Source organism: Conger conger, chromosome 8 (assembly GCF_963514075.1).
Source record: "Conger conger chromosome 8, fConCon1.1, whole genome shotgun sequence".
Classification (NCBI taxonomy): Eukaryota; Metazoa; Chordata; class Actinopteri; order Anguilliformes; family Congridae; genus Conger; species Conger conger.
The window spans coordinates 29,362,235-29,379,569 of NC_083767.1; the positions used below are offsets into that span (position 1 = coordinate 29,362,235).

Sequence of the window (17,335 nt, forward strand, 5' to 3'; positions counted from 1 at the left end):
ACAATTCAACGCCTGCGTGGTGTAAACTGGAAAGCTATATGGGAATCATTCGCGTAACGTTACCTGGATGCAGCTAGCCAACAAGTCAGAATCACACCTTTGCTAACCAACAAAAACCTTCATGTTTTCAGAAATTAATAATCATTTCCAATTATAGCTAGCAGTAACTAGACTTACGCTTCCAAATGTCAATGGTTTTCTGGACAAGAAAATGGGAGAAAAATAACTTCGGAAAACGCAGGATCAGCCTAGGGGAATAGCAGCCATGCCACACTGACTGCCTGTAACATTATGTCGGATCATGTCGATAAAAGACCGTCTGTGACTGGCTACAGCACCTGGGAAATGTAGTCATCATTATCACTATATCTACCCACAGCTGCTGGTTATTTGAATTAAGCACGCTATTTTAATCAGTGCACTTTCTCAAACGCGTATTAGTCATTTAAACCGCTAAAATAGTTTGCAACAATTAGAGGTGTGTACTAGCCTACAATAGCTAGTACGGATCAAACCCGAATGGCATCGAACGCTTGTTGACCGCATTCCTATAAATATAGGCCTCGATCCACACTCGGCTGAAATTAAACCCACGACAAGCGTCGACCCCGTTGGTTCGCAAACGAGCTCTCGGCTACTTATTCATAGGCTACACAAATGCGTGCCGATTTATTAATCAAGTGGGCTAACGTCATCTAGCTACTGGCTGCTAGTAAACTGAACTCGTTTCAAATTCTATGGCCTTAAAGTTATTGGACAGCAAATTCTTTAGCAGATAGCACTCAAATATGTAAACAGCTAATATATTAACAAGATATTATATCCACGAGTTTTCAAGGCAAGCCTCATGAAAACGTAAAGCTCAGCTCTGGTCAAAATGAAGCACTTAGTGTTAATCATTGTAGTTGACGATAGTTGCTTACTCCAACACCCGAGACAAAACAATTTGTAAAGTTTATTTTACCTTAAAACGGTATCAAGATCCCCACAACATATACTTCAACTTCTTACATTCACCTTCAGCAAAAATCTGGAGGATTATCAATAAACCAAATAGCGAGTGAATCCGAAAAGCATTGTCAGTGCTATGAGCTGCCAGTCGTGAATTTCTCCGTTGAGTTATGCTACAGTTTATAATACTTCTGACGATACCAATTGTATGTCATATACGGGTAACACAGTTTGCCTGAAAATCACAAGGATCATTACTCTCAGCAAGAAAATAAACGAGCAGCTATATAATTACTATGTACACAATATATTTATATATGAAACACGGTAATATACAAATCTTCATTAATAAATAAACTAAATACGTAGTGTGTAATCATTATCCCCTATTATGAACATTTTTGAACAACCTTCGTTGGGTGAGCCAATCAGCGTTCTTACCGTGAGCCGCTGGAAATAAACAAAGTAACCTCGTGGGAACCTCTGAAATTTTGGGAGAAGGAAGGAATGGATAGGTGCTGCAATACATGAAGCTATTCATGTCTATGTTGCAATATAACCAAAGATATTAGAAGAGAGAAAGAGGGCAACCTACAGCAAAAATTAATGGAAGGCGACCAACATCGCTCTGCTTTTGTAGGCTATATCTCGATGGTTTCTCCGCATCTGTTTTTTTGGTTTGGACAGGACGCAGCTGCTGGCAACTGAAGTTGTGACGGTCGGTTTAATTTTTATTTTATTTATTTATATGTAACTTCATCTTTTATCTTGCTTTAAGCGAATTAAACCCGTATTTTTGCTAGATAGCAATGACTAGCTAAATGTTAATAGCAAGAGCAAAGTTCTTTCCTTTCCCTAACCTTTTCTCCTTTTTACAGGTCGTGGTGGGGGACAGAGGGAAGAAAGGATATACAGTGCAAAAAAAAAAATGAATTTGAACAGGTCTTAGAATTGGATATTCAGATATATATACTGTTTTGGTTCTGTGTACTCCACTGTATGGACCTGAAATGATGAAATATCATTGCAATATGAATAGCATTGATCACTGCCTGTCTGGAAAAATGACCTACCATTTCTTTCCACACAATTCAACTCCAATCCTCAACTGGATTGTCCAGGGAGGACTATTGGCAGGGCATCTTTGATTAATCTTTTTCTAGAATCCTATGGCAGTTGATGTTTTCAGTTATGACTTTCTGTGGAGATGTTATATAGCTGAATCATGATTTACTTAAAATTTTAATAGCCTACATTGTTTGATGTACTGATACTCAAAGTGTACCCCCCTTTTAAAAGATCACTGTAGCGCCAAGCTGTTTTAGCCACTTCTCCTGTAACGATATTGCTTGTCATAACTGACTGTTATGACATCACTGACTGAAATGACTCTAGAGCCAAAATATGAGTAGGTGTGCGACTGTACAAATAGTGGTGGGGCTTAGGTTTACCTGATATTATTGTGGTTCATAGAGTGCATATTGCATTATTGATAATAGTTTAGGCCAACTGGACTGTTCCTAGTGCTCACTTATGTACTGCAGCCAGCCCTTGACACTTGATTTGATCTTTGAAGATGATATTAAATATTTCTATATTTTGAAATGGGATATTGCAGTATAATAGCTTAAAACCTGCTTGATTACCTACAGTACAACTAGGCTAGTAGGCTACAGACAGCTATACCTCAATGTGGATTACGTGAATGTTGTGCATTGACCATAGCGGCAAGCTGAGCGCAAGATGGCGCTCATGTGCGGCCTATGTAAAAGGCAAGAGAGTAGGAGTAATAATGAGAGGAGAAGCAATCTGAGCAGCTGCAGGACTGGAACCCCAGTGATGATCTGGCTGCAATCCAAGCAGTGGAGCCAGCGTGTTAAATTATATTTGCAGCGTCATCTCAAGGGTGGTTGCAGTAGTCTGAGCATTCAGGGAAATACTGAGTTAGTATTGAAATACTAAATGTTATGTAGATGATAATATGTTACAGCACATTGTTTTAGTTTGACTATTTTTGTTTATGCCCACTAGTTAGTTATTTTTCTACACTTTCATCTATTTTTCAGTAATACTCTCTAGGTTACTGTAATTGAGGGAAAAAAGACAATACGCATTTCAATGTAGCTTTTGCTGGCCAAGCAGGGAAGCTGCCATAGGCAAACAGTGTGTTTCTACATTTTCTCCTTCTTATAATTATTATAATTCATATTTTTATTCTGGCTAGTGTCTATGGGACCCAGTAGAACTGTATGGTAAAACGTTTTGGGGACTGAGTGGGGACAGTCCCATAATTCTTTTCACCACGATCTCCACTTCGAGCACTCTAGTGCCACCAACGGGTCAAAGTTGGAGGAATGTTTATGCATGTAAGTTTTGAACCGTATGCCCGATTGGATTCCTTGGATCAAGCTGAGTTCAACACATCCATTGATGTGCATTTTCTGTCATATTGGATTTTCTGAAAAGTTTTCACAGTTCATTCTTCACCAAAATTGCCACTGATGATGTCTCACAAAATAGGATTTTTTATTTTTGAAAGTGTTTGTCCATCACAGCCAATCAAAATCGGTGGGGAAGTTGGCAAACAGGAAGTGAGCTGATATTTTAGCAACGCTTTGATGTATTGACACCATATAAGCTCAGTACCGCTTCCTGAGGAAATGCAAAAAACGGGAATAATTTGTCCACTGGGATGCGCCCCAATAAGTAAAAACATGTTTTTAATAACTTGATCTGTTTTCCTTACAAAAGTCTTGTGTGTGGTTGTATCTCGGGAGATCCCAAGGCAGAGACAAATGTGTTCATCCATTACAGTCAATTGAAAATGGCAGCAAAGTCGCCAAACAGGAAGTGACGGCCTAGCTCAGCAACACACCAACATTGGTACATAGACTCGGGACCCCATTTTGAGGAAGCACCAAAAATGTTCTGTCCACTGGGGGGGACTGCAATTAGCATGTGTTTTGGCTAATAACCGGTGATGTGTTTGCTTAAAAAAATATTATTGTGTCTAGTGAGGTCCCAAGGCTGAGACATGGCAACTTTTCATTTCAACCTAATTGATGTGGCCACCATATCTGATTTTACTGAAAGGTTGAAAAAATTTTCACAGGCCCAAAAGTTTGCCCAATCTTCACCAAATTTGGCACAGATGAGCTTCAGACCAAGCCTCACAAAGGTAATCAGATGGATTTTAGATTTTTTAAATCTTTTGTTCAGTACAGCTAATCAAAATCGGCAGCAAAGCCACCAATCAGGAAGTGAGGGTATATCTCAGCAACACTTTGATGTGTTGACACCAAACTTGGTATATGGACTCAGTACTCCTTCTGGAGGATGTGGAAAACATTTGGTGTCATCACATTTATCACTGCAATAAGCAAAAATGTGTCTTTGCTAATAACTGTTGATGTATTTTGCTTAAAAAAACTTATTCTTATGTATGCTGATACCTTGGTAAATCTAAGAGCTGAGACATGATATGACATGACACTTTAATCATATTGGACTTTTAAAAACATTTTAACACAAACCTGTGCCAAACTTGGCACAGATCATCTTCAGACCAAGCCTCATAGAACTTATCTGATGCATTTTTGATTTTCAAAAGCATTCATCCATTACAGCTAAACTAAAGGCAAACAACCTAAACAGGACATGAGCTCATATCTCAGTTACACTCATCTTTGGTCAATTGACATAAAACTTGCTATCAGTGCTTAACAGCCACACCTTTTACATGATCTGATCAAGTTGCCATGGCAACCCTGCCCTGCTGGACTGCTTGGCCCCCTCAATCCTGCTTGCAGATTTAATCATTTGTCTTGGCCAGTGTAACACAAACAACAGGAAACTGTATATACATTGATAGTAGAACACTACTGATGCCAAAATGAATTCATAATTGTATATTTTAATTGTCATACCAGTGCTTATAATTTCTATTTATGATGTATTTTCTGTTGTTATGTTGTGTTTATGACTTGGAGGCCCAACAACATTGCTTGAGGCAGAAACACCATTTTGTTTTGACAACTGATGTGTAGTTTCAGGAAAAGTGTCAACTATCAACATAAACACAGAATAACTATTAAAGCGAAAATTAAAATTTACATATCTGTCACGTGCGCAAATGTTTCACCCTAATTCTCATGGTACGCAGCCTTTTTGGCTCAACTCTCAGCAGCCCATTTGTTTACATTCTTGCATGGTGGCTGGATGCCAGTTGATATTAGCGACTGGTATAAGTATGAATCAGAGCATCTGATTAACCTACAATTGTCTGTCGAATATGAATCAACTACTAAAATATGTCAATGCTGACATTGAAAATTACATATATTCTCATTTGATGCATGAACTAGCTAGCTATATAGCCTTGCTTTTTGTAGGGAAAACTACCAACATAAAGCTAATCACAAAATAACCTATGTCATCAAAGGGTGCCAAGAAGACGTTCAAATCATTTTTTAAACAATTTCTGCGGAATGTCATTCTGAGTAAAATATGTTCAAATTTTATTTTTATAGTGATCCTTCGGAAAATGCTGCTCAAATAAATAAGCCTCTTCCTTTGAAGCTCGTCCCCATTCATTTCTGCCAGCTAAGGTCTGCTTATTTTTCCAGAATTGATTACGGAAGTATCCCCTGAGCTTGAGTAGTGTCTAGATCATTGTACTATAATATAACTGAAAAAGAAAAATTGCACTTTTGCCATGGCCCACATTTTTTAATTTGATTAGCCAGTGGGACAAGGTCATTCTGGTCATTTTGCAGATTGTAATGGCTGCCTTTGTATGTTGCATATAGCAAGGATAGCTTATTTATAATAAATTCACTAGCTAGCAACGGCTGCTAATTTTTGCTAAATTAACTATCTGTGTTTGCTTGCTAAGCAAGTTAGCCAAGGGGTGGTACATAAAAGCAGTTACCATAAAACGCTGACAATACTAGTTTTTTTTAAAAATTATGGTAGATATGCTAACGTTCTTAACTGCCTGTTATATTATAAATCTTGAGTGCTATCTTTGGCAGTATTTATAAGCTGTAGTCCATTGAATGTGGGTAACATGGAAAAGAACGTTGACTCGCAGTGTTCCGGATGATCGATCCAAATGGTCTTTGGTTTTTATTTGCGTGTGTAAAGTGTAATGAGCTTAATAACCTTTCCATAAACTTAATGTAATGGAGCCCTCTCCCCAGTGATAGTGGCTTTTGCTTGAGAGACAAACTTTTGCACAGTGCCCTTTTCCTTTTATTATCATCCATAAACAGTAAAAATGTAGGGCTGCCAATAATTGTGGTTTTCAGAAAAAAATATATTAGCTCTTAAAAAACATTGAAACAAGCGAGTAAATATCCATCCATCCATCCATCCATTATCTTAACCCGCTTATCCGCTGAACAACTTCCTCTCTTCTTCTCTCTTCTTCCCTTTCTCGCTAAAACTCTGGAACAGGAGGTCTGCTCCCAACTGTCCACTTATCTTCTCCAGAACAATCTCCATGACCCCAACCAGTCTGGCTTCAAGAGTGGCCACTCCACTGAGACCGCCCTGCTCGCGGTCACTGAGGCACTCCACTCTGCTAAAGCAGAATCCCTCTCCTCTGTCCTCATCTTCCTCGACCTGTCGGCCGCCTTCGATACAGTCAACCATGAGATTCTGCTCACATCGCTGTCTGGGATGGGTGTCACAGGGTCTGCACTCGCTTGGTTTTCCTCCTACCTCTCTGGTCGCTCCTACCAGGTGACTTGGAGGGGCTCAGTCTCCGACCCTCACCCCCTACGAACTGGAGTCCCGCAGGGCTCAGTTCTTGGGCCTCTCCTCTTCTCACTATACACCATGTCTCTTGGTTCTGTTATCTCTTCCCATGGCTTTTCTTATCATTCTTACGCTGATGACACCCAACTCTTTATTTCCTTCCCCCCCGACACCCAAGTCACCACACGGATCTCTGCCTGCTTGGCTGATATCTCTGCGTGGATGACTTCCCACCACCTGAAGCTCAACCTTGCCAAAACTGAGCTTCTCTACATCCCTGCTAAGTCCTCTCCGTCAATCGACCTCTTATTGACTGTTGAGGACTTTGTAGTTTCCTCCTCCCGTACGGCAAAGAATCTTGGGGTGACTCTTGATAACTGCCTCACCCTGGCTCCACAAGTATCCTCCACTGCCAGAACCTGCAGGTTCTTTCTGTATAATATACGCCGTATCCGTCATCTCCTGACTGAGAAAGCCACCCAGCTCCTAGTCCAGGCGCTCGTCATTTCCCGCCTGGATTACTGCAACTCCCTCCTAGCCGGTCTCCCAGTGTGTGCCATCAAGCCCCTCCAGCTGGTCCAGAATGCTGCAGCCCGCCTGATCACCAGTCAGCCCAGGTCGGCTCATGTCACCCCGTTTCTCATTGGCCTCCACTGGCTTCCTATTGCCGCACGCATCCGTTTCAAGGCCCTAGTGTTGGCATTTCCGGCTGCTAAGGGGACTGCCCCACCTTACATACAATCCCTGATCACTCCCTACTCCCCAGCTAGACCACTCCGGTCTGCCAGCTCTGGTCGCCTTATGGTTCCCTCTTTACGTGCACCTGGCGGTCGAGCTGCAAGTTCACGCCTGTTTTCCGTTCTGGTTCCTCAGTGGTGGAATGACTTGCCTACCACTGTCAGGATAGCAGAATCCCTCCCCCTATTTCGACGCAGACTCAAAACCCACCTTTTCAATCTCTACCTTAATCCTCCCTCCTGATTTCCCCTGCCCCTCCTTTCTGATATCCCTATCCTTGTCTAACCTCCCCCAAAAAAATAAATAAAAATAAAAATAAAAATGCACTTATGATGACAACTATGTTTAGAACAGCATTTCATGTGTATTTTGCTAGTTCTGGATGTGATGCTTTGACTTATGGTAGAACCTATGCACTTGTAAGTCGCTTTGGATTAAAAGTGTCTGCCAAATGACTAAAATGTAAATGTAAATGTTATCCTGAACAGGGTCGCAGGGGGGCTGGAGCCTATCCTAGCATACAGGTCGCCAGTCCATCGCAGGGCACACACACCATTCACTCACACACTCATACCCACTCTCCAATCAGCCTAAGCTGCATGTCTTTGGACTGGAGTATTCAGAGGAAATCCACAGGAACATGGGGAGAACATGCAAACTCCACACAGACCGGGATTCAAACCCAGTGCTTTTTCATGTTTATCAAGGGTGCCAATAATTCTGCTGCCAACTGTAGTTGTGCTGCATGCGCACATGCTAAAGAAACAGCCCATGTCATAAAAATGGCAACCCTGGCCATATTGAGATTTCAATCTTTTTTTTTCTTTTTTTTATCAGACCGGATTTCTTTTACCTGGCCTCTCCTACAAATGAAGCACCTGAATACATTTATACACGAGTCTGTCTCAAGGTAATGGGCTATCTCTAAATGGACTGCTCTACTAGACAGGTGAAGATAATTCCATAACACTTGACCAGGCCTCATCCTTTTTTTACTTCTATTGGCCCGAAGTAATCCACACCAACATATGTGAGGGGAGGCAGCTCAGGCGTTACACGGTCTGTAGGCAAGTCTGCCATCTTCTGTTCACCCAGAGTGGAGTGGAGACGTCTATATGTAGCACACTGCGATATGATCTTTCTGGTGAGGGAGTTTGCACAGGGGATCCAATACTTTTGCCGAAGCTGAGACGATGTGTAGTTTCTTCCACTGTGTCCTACTTGTTGATGGATGTATTTGAGTATCAGATTGGAAACATGATGTTCTTTTGGTAAGATTGCTGGATGCTTGGCCTCCTCTGGCATTGCCCATCTGTTTTCACCTTCCACCCACTCTGAGCAGGCCATTGTCTAATACGGGGTCTAATCTTAGGATTGAACTGTCCATCTTGACAGTAAGACCTTTCTTTAGACATGCAATGTCTTCATTGAATCCTTGCTGCTGACTGAAGCACACAATTTCAGATTCAGCTTTTTTAATGTCATCTATTGACAGATTGGATGCGGTGAGCGATGCTTTGAACTTGGTACATTTTTCTTTAATCAGTCCATCCTGCTTGTCTTGATTTGGTTCTTGTGATTGGACTGTTAAAAATATTTCCCTTCTTTTCAGACATAGCTCTTGTAGTAGCTTCTTGATTCTGAGAAACCAGGCAACTGCTCTGATAAGACTGTTCCATGACCCGTAGTAATGGATCAGAGTGCTACTGCTGTTGTGCTGTTCTTTCACAATTACATTGACTGTTAATCTATCCTTTTTTATTTCAAGATCATCCAGACTAATCACGAGTGGTAGGTTGGGCCATTCTTATTCTGCTTGTTGCAGAAAGACTGGTCCATTTCTCCAGAGATGACATCCTAAGAGCGCTTCAGCAGTTAGATCATGGGAGGCTGCATCAGCCAGATTGTCCTTGGTGTTGATGTACCGCCATTGCTTGACATCAGATGCTGTCCTGATGGCACAGACTCAGTTTCCAACAAATGTTTGGAATCATTTGGTTTAATTCTTTATGTACTTTAAGACTGACGTACTGTCAGTCCAGAATGCTGAACTCTCTAATTTAATCTGTAGCTCTCTGGCTAACAGCTTATCCATCCGCACAGCTAGCATAGCTGCTGTCAATTCCATCCTTGGTATGGTCATCTGTTTGAGAGGTGCTACTGTAGCCTTTGCCATCAAGAATGCTATATGCACTTTTCCTCAAATAAGACCCAGTCCTATATCCAGTCTCACTTGCATCGCTGAAATGGCGTAGCTGTGCCGAATTTGATCTTGCCAAAGCTTGCAGTTTTAATACATCTGCTAATGTGGAACTCTTCTATTGTCTGAAGACCAGAGAGCCATCTTAGGTGTCTGGAACCTTGTCATCTCATCCATACTCCAGCCTGCATAGCTCTTGAAAAATGTGCTTTGCAGTAAAGATGAATGGTGCTATAAAGCCAAGTGGCAGGTGACAGAACTGACGATGGACAAGATGCTTCTCCTTGTGTAGGCTTGGTTGTTTAGTGAAATCTTGAACTTTAATAGGTCTTCTTCCACTGTCCACTGGATTCCAAGGGCTCTTTCAGTGGGAAGGTCTTCCGAGTCCAAGTCCAGGCTTTTCACTTCCTTAGCTCGGTCGTCCTTGGGAACAGAAGCTAATACTGCTCGGCTGTTACTTATCCATTTTGTGAGATGAAACCGACCACAAGCACAAAGCTCTCTGAGTTTTTTGCAGAGCTGTATAGCATGAGTTTCTGTAGGGAAGGATGAGACAATCATCTACGTAGAAGTTAGCATGCACAACATGAATGGCTTCTGCAGAACATTTTTTCCTTGTTGTCATCTGCAGTTCTTTTAGCGCATGACTGGCACAGCTGGATGAAGATGTAGCTCCAAACAGACGCACAGTCATTCTATACTCGCCAAATCTCTGATTATAATCACCTCCTGGCCACCATAGAAGACAAAGGAAGTCTTTGACTGCTGGTTTGATTCTAACCTGATGGAACATGCCTTCTATGTCAGCCATTAAGGCAACCTTCTCCTTCCTGAAGTGCAATAAAATGCCGTGTGCTGGTAAGGTTGGGACCTTGGATGAGTTCACTGTTCAGTGATACCCCTTGGTAAGAGGCAGAACAGTCAATCACGACATGAATGGTGGCTTTCTTAGGATAATACGCACTGTGGTGTGGTATGTATCATACTCTTCCGTCATCGTTATCAAGCTCAGACTCTGTCACAGCCTCAGCATGACCCTTGACTATGACGTTTTCTAAGAATGTTGTGTACTTTTCTTTGTACTTGTGTTTTTCTTGAACCTTTTCTGCAGCATAAGGCATGTTGTTGGACGACTTGACTATTGTTGGGAATTCTGACATTGTCATTCTTGAATTCTAACGGTAATTGATAGTGTCCGTCTTTGAATGTCGCTGTTCCCATGATGCTCATGAATATTTGCTTTCTTTTACATTACATTACATTACAAGGCATTTAGCAGACGCTCTTATCCAGAGCGATGTACAACAAAGTGCAGATCAAACAGAAGTACAAGTGCGAAGAGGACCTGAGAGGACAGTACAGTTCCAAGTCCTAGTGTAACCATAAAGATACAATCGGAACCCTTGAAGAATACATCAACTTCCAAACTAGCATACCACAGTTGGCAGCTAGAATACCCAGAGTACAACAATCTTTTCATCATAAGCTCTTTCTGGAAAGTCATGATTGAACTGCTGTACCAACAAATTAGACAGAGGCTAGATACTGAAAAGCGGTTAACACAAAGTGGATTTTTTTCTTTGGAAGGGTTGTCGAGAAGACCATTTACTACCCAGCCTAACACAGTCTTTATAGCATAGGGTCCTTTGCCCTGGCTGTTGACTTCCCATGGTTCCAGTACCTTGGGAGCATTCATTCCTATGAGCAGCCCTATGTCCGTGTCAATGAATGGTATGCAAACGTCTTTCAGGTTGAACCATTTCTTTACTGCCTCTTCTGTGATTTATATGCTCATGAGTGACTGGGATATCTGTCTGGGTGTTTCAGGGAGCTTAAAAAATTCATCTTCATCTAGGCTGCTTATTTCAAGACCAGTAACTACATAGCTACTTACTGGTTTCTTTTGACCCATAGTACGTAGCAGGATTCTTGTTTTCTTTCCTCTGATATGAAGTTGATTTTTAGAGCTTCAGTCCAAAAGGTTGCAGAGCTTCCTGGATCCAAAAATGTGTGTGGATTAGTTGATTAGAATTGGTTACTTTCACTTTAACAGGAATGATGGAAAGTGGCATGGTTGGAGTGATACCGGCCCCTGTATGTGTGTTGGGGTGAAATGAAACCAGTGCACTGCTTACAGAGGTTTTTCCTGGCTTTATTTCAGACTCTGTCTTTGCATATGCAGGACTGTCGGGTGCCTAAGTGAACACTCTTTGCAGGTCATCCGCTTCTGGCAATTTATGCTGAGGTGCCCTCTTGTAAGGCAGCCAAATCATATGCCCTTTTTTTAAGAAAGAGATCTTTTCATCATGGGTTTTGTTGCTGAACTTCCTATATGTTTCTAATCCATGTTTTCAGTTGCAGTATGCACAAGGTTGGAGAACATAGGTTGAACTATGAGTAGGCCTACTACTAGTGGTGTGTGGTTCTGGAACTGCATTTCTGGAAGCCGCTGGTTCTGGAACTGCGCTATTGGAGGTTGCTGGTACTGGAACTGCGCTGTTGGAGGTCGCTATGGTTACAAAGCTACTTCCTTTATAAACTGGTGGGCTTGGAGCTGGGAGCTCTGGTTGTTTTACTGTCCTTTCTCAGTGCAACATCTTGCAAATCACTAAACAGTGGATCTATGGTCAGGCTTGCTTGTCTTTCAATCAACTCAACCAAATGCCGGAACCAAGCTCTTTTGTTGTTACAATCATAATAATTGTAAGCAGTCGTTCTCCACCTCTCCCTTAGTTTTGTGGGAGAAAAATATAATGTAGTACAATGTAACCTAGGATATATGTATCCAGATATGTACAATGCATATAGTTAGAAAACTGCTTAAAAGAATATTGTGCTTGTGACAGATAACCAGCAAAAATGTAAGGGAGGGGTGGGTGCTCTGCCACAGCTTACGTCATATGGGCATATGTGCAGGGGATAAAGCAGAACACGCTTCCATTGTTGGGTGCGCTCATGTGCTTGTTATGATAAAAAATAATGAGGAGGAATCGCACCCGAGGTCGGTTCCTCCTTACCCAGACTAAGGAGGAACCACAGATGATAAATATAACCTTGAAGATACTGTAGCAGTGGGCTAATTGCAACACAAATGTTATATGACTTAAGGAGCAGATGTGGGCCTAGGAGTACAACGCATGGGAAAAATACTGAGACACTGTCTGAAGATGATTGGCTTTCACAGTAATGTATTCATGTGATAACTTAGGATGTGTAATGGCATAAGAATAGACACCCTGTCTGCTAAAATCCAGAGTGTTTTCTCACATTGGTGTGAGGCATTCTCCGTGCTTTGTTATAAGGTTAATAAAGCTTGTATTATTGAAACTCTCCTTGCTGTGAAAGAACTGGGTTCTTTTAAACGGGAAAGGTTGCTTGCAAGAAGTCTCTCCTAATTCAAAGGGAATTTTCCCCGACAGTAACTTGGCGTAGTCGGCAGGATCTCTAACTCGTTTCTGTCTCAGAAGGGGCTGAGTCTCACCAGTCCGGGACTGGAAAGGGATTGGCAGGATCTCTAACTGCTGTCTGTTTCAGAAGGGGCTTAGTCTTCCTAGTCTGGGACTAAAAACGAAGACCGCCTCCGGGAAGAGGGAGCGACCCGAGATCCGGATCCCTAAAATGAAGACCGCCTTCGGGGGGAGAAAGCGATACGAGATCCGAATATTGAAGAAGGAGAAAGACTGAGTGGCAACCCCACAGCAACGAGAACGAGACTTGGGCAGACTACACCGGGTGTAGGGCGTGCCTATGTGTTGACGAACGCACCGGTCCGGGACCGGAGATCTCGTAAGGCCTTAAAGACTCATTTCAGGTTGGTACCTTTCTGTAATTGTTAAAATGGGGAATAGTTGCGGGAAGGAGTTAAATGTGGGCTCTGATCAATTTACAGGGCCCCTAAGAACAATGTGGAACCAACACGGACCATCAGCCGTGGAAGGTTTAAAAATTTGGCAAGAGCATGGGTTTCCTTTAAATGGCACATTTTCAACACAGAGGTTAGAGGATGTTAGAAAAAATATGGAAAGTTGTACTAAGAAAAGACATTTTTGTAAAAAAAAGGAATTAAGGGGATTTGAGTTATGGGAACGAGAGGCACGTGAAAGGCAGGCGAGACAACAAAGAAATAATGATAAAAAAGGGGAAACTCAGCCTCCGTCGTATTTTTCAGCTGGGGCGAGTGGGAAAAGCACACCCTGTTTATATCCCTCACTAACCATGTTAAAACATTCCGAGGTTGACACGGACCTGGACTGCCCGGTGCCCCGTCCACCTCCTCACGCACCTCCACCGCACCAGCCAGCCCCGGTCCCCAACACCCCGACGAGACCGCCTGCTCCAGCCCTGACTCTGCCATCGCCACCACGCCTACAGACTCCTGGAAGAGGGACCCCTCAGCCACCAACGTTGACACCCTCCACCAGCCCCATGGGACCAACCAGGCACCAAACCCTCCACGGGCCACACCAGATCGGGATTACAGTATCAGCCACGGAAAAACTACCCGTGTGCAATACCAAGCTGTCAGTTCCCTGCCACAGGAACTGCAGCAGACAGAGCCCCTGTCTGTGCCTCACACACCGCAGAGGCACGGGAACGCCAGTATGGATTAAAAGACATTCCAGAAGGAGAATGGAATAAAGAACCATATCAGGGTGATCCCGAAGGGTGGTATGGACCTAAACCTGATGATCCTCCCCGCCCCCAGCTGACAATGGGACAGTTTCCGATGGTAGAATGTCCGGACCCCCATCAACCAGGGCAGGTACAATTGGTGTACCGACCCTATACTAGGGACGAACTAAGGGCAATCTGCTCGGAACTACCGAACCCAAGTCATACTGGGGGAGAAACTTTCTATAACAATTTGATGAAAGCATTGACCGAATTTTTCTCCATTGACATGCGATTCCACTGCGCTTATCACCCGGCCAGTGCAGGAGCAGTGGAAAGAGCAAATGGAGTGGTCAAAAACAAATTGACAAAAACAATGGCGGAGACAGGGCTGGATTGGATAACAGCTCTGCCCATAGTCATGTTGTCCATGAGGTCAGCGGTAAGTAAGACGACAGGATTGTCGCCCCACGAGGTCATCACAGGGAGACCCATGAGAACCCCCGTGGGGCCCCCAATTGCCGGGACAGACCTAGCCCTAGTAGATGATCAAATGGTTCAATATTGTGTGGAATTGAATAAGGCACTGCGATTTGTCTCAAAGCAGGTGAAAGCAGCACAACCGGCCGTACGTGACGAACCTGGCCATCAGCTGAAACCAGGAGACTGGGTGGTGGTGAAGGACTTCCAGAGGAAGAGGTGGTGCGAACCCAGGTGGCGTGGACCGTTCCAGATCCTGCTCACCACTCCGACGGCTGTTCGAGTAGCTGAGCGCACTTCCTGGATACACGCCAGTCATTGCAAGCTGTACAAAGGGGGGGGATGCCTGTGACGAGCCATAGGCTGTCTTTGATCAGCAACGGGGACAAATGGCGACTGGTATGGCTTGGGGTTATGACAATCACCATAGCCTCATGTGTACCAGACTCTCTCTGGGCCAGGGCCACCCACAACGTATGGTGGAAATGGGCTAATCACACAGCGATGAAAGAAACTGAAGGGAGAGGGGACTGTGTGGTTTGCGCTGAACACACACCAGACCATTGGGTCGTTCCGACACCCTACAACACTTCCACATGTGCAAGATGGCTGATGGAGCACCGAGAGACTTGTGAGGCAATGTGTGGGGTTGTAAACATAAATGATGAATGTGCAGCAGCAAACCAAACTGGTAGAAGAACTATATTGTTGAATATGACTAGAACAAAAAACTGTTTATGTGTACAAAATTGTACTAGAGGGGCAGGGACCTGCCCGTATTTGTGTTTAATGATGCAAGGATCAAGACACTATAATGCTTCTGCCCACTGTACAAATGTGACCATGTGGCCCGAAACTAAGAGGGAAGAAAATATCACAAAATGGGGAGTGGGTGAATCTAAAATAGAATGTTACAAACGTACAAATGGGGTAGTAAATGTAGGGGCATTCCCAGCCAGCAATTGTAGTAAAACGTGGAACGTAAATGAATTGGAAAATACACAGTCAACAAACGGGAGTGCTCTACCTCCACAGTGGGCTCTCCAGGGGACGGGGACACCACTGGCCGACTTATGGTGGGCCTGTGGTCTCTCCCGACCCTTAACCCAGACATTGCCCACCAATTGGACTGGAACTTGTGCTCGGGTTATGAAGGTGCTCTCACATTGGTGTGAGGCATTCTCCGTGCTTTGTTATAGGGTTAATAAAGCTTGTATTATTGAAACTCTCCTTGCTGTGAAAGAACTGGGTTCTTTTAAACGGGAAAGGTTGCTTGCAAGAAGTCTCTCCTAATTCAAAGGGAATTTTCCCCGACAGTTTGAATGGAAGCTTTCATATTGGTTGCATGATTGATTTCTTCTAGTGCTTTCATACCTAGCATTGTGTTATAGCAGCCACGCAGGAACAATGAGTATGACTGCAATGCTTTGCCATCCTCTACCTTCATGGGACTCCAGTTTAAAGCTTTCCCTTGATATGCATTAGCAATGAGGATATCATTTCCATAATGTTTTTGTAGAAGTCTTCTGGCATCTTTGTAGCCCTTTTTTGGCTCCATGTGTTGACAACCTTTCTCAAGAACTTGTGCTTGGCCTTCAGTAAACTGCTCTAAATAGAGTAGTCTGTCACGGTCGTTGCTTGTTCTATCCTCAATACAATGCTCAAATATTCTAATAAAGCTCAGGTACTCCAGTGGCTCTCCTCTAAAAACAGGAATTTATCTGAAAGGTAAGCTTGCTAGTTTCTGCTCTTTGATTAGCATGTTGGTAATCTAGTTCTGTTTCTGCAAAATGTTAACTAAATTACTTTCAGCAGGTTTAGATTGAGAGCGTCCCCTAGGGGTAGTACCACTTATATTCCTTGTGACTGGTTGCCTAAACAGTGAATCTTCTCTCTCCTGTTTCAGGTATAAAACATGCTTGGAGTTTTGAATTTTAGCAGTAGCTTTAGAGTCCTTTATTGGCACAATGTCATCTTCATGCTCTTCTACATCATCAGTGATATCATCATCATCATCAGTGACATCAGCCACATCAGTGACATCATCAGTGACATCGCCGTTTTTTAAACCTTGAATGGCTAGAGCTGTTTCTTGCTGGGCAGATTCAAAATATTCTGTCATTCTATCCTCTGTAGTAGCAGTTGGAAGATGATGCAATTCATCATCTATAAGGTCCATAGCTTTAATCCTTGCTTCTGAGACTGCAATCTCAGTGTCTGAAGCTAACCTTTCTCTTTTAGCTTTCAGTTCTAGTTCTTCCTTTTCTAATTCTAATCTCCTTTCTAGTGCAGCTGCCAGTGCACTAGAAAGGAGATTTCTTTGCTTCCGTCTACAGATGGAGGAACCAGTGGATGATTTACTGTGTTTAGTACTGACTGACACATTTTCATTTTCATCTTCCTTGTCTATTGAAGGAGCATTTTCTAGCCATCTTTTCAGTTTTCTTGTGAAAGCCTTGTGATTAGTATATTTTGGTTGATACCAGTTAACATGATCACTTTCTTTCTCATCATCAGGCAATAATTCCTGTACAATTTGATACAATGCACCAAAGGCTGTGGTAAGATTATCCAATACAATTGTATTTCACTTCA

The 17,335-nt window shown here is 42.9% G+C and overlaps 1 protein-coding gene across 4 annotated transcripts in view; it reads right to left on the reverse strand.

Annotated features, from left to right (window-relative positions):
* The window catches only part of LOC133135319 (protein FAM53A-like), a 53,797-nt gene extending 52,692 nt beyond the window's left edge, over nucleotides 1–1,105 (reverse strand). For 2 of the 4 annotated variants that reach the window (XM_061252236.1, XM_061252235.1), the window contains exon 1: nucleotides 1,018–1,105. The gene's annotated coding sequence lies outside the window, so the exon portion shown is untranslated. Of the gene's footprint in view, nucleotides 1–177; nucleotides 275–964 lie in introns of those variants that run through there. The other 2 variants (XM_061252231.1, XM_061252233.1) reach the window with 2 other exon arrangements.
* Nucleotides 1,106–17,335: the final 16,230 nt, after the last annotated feature.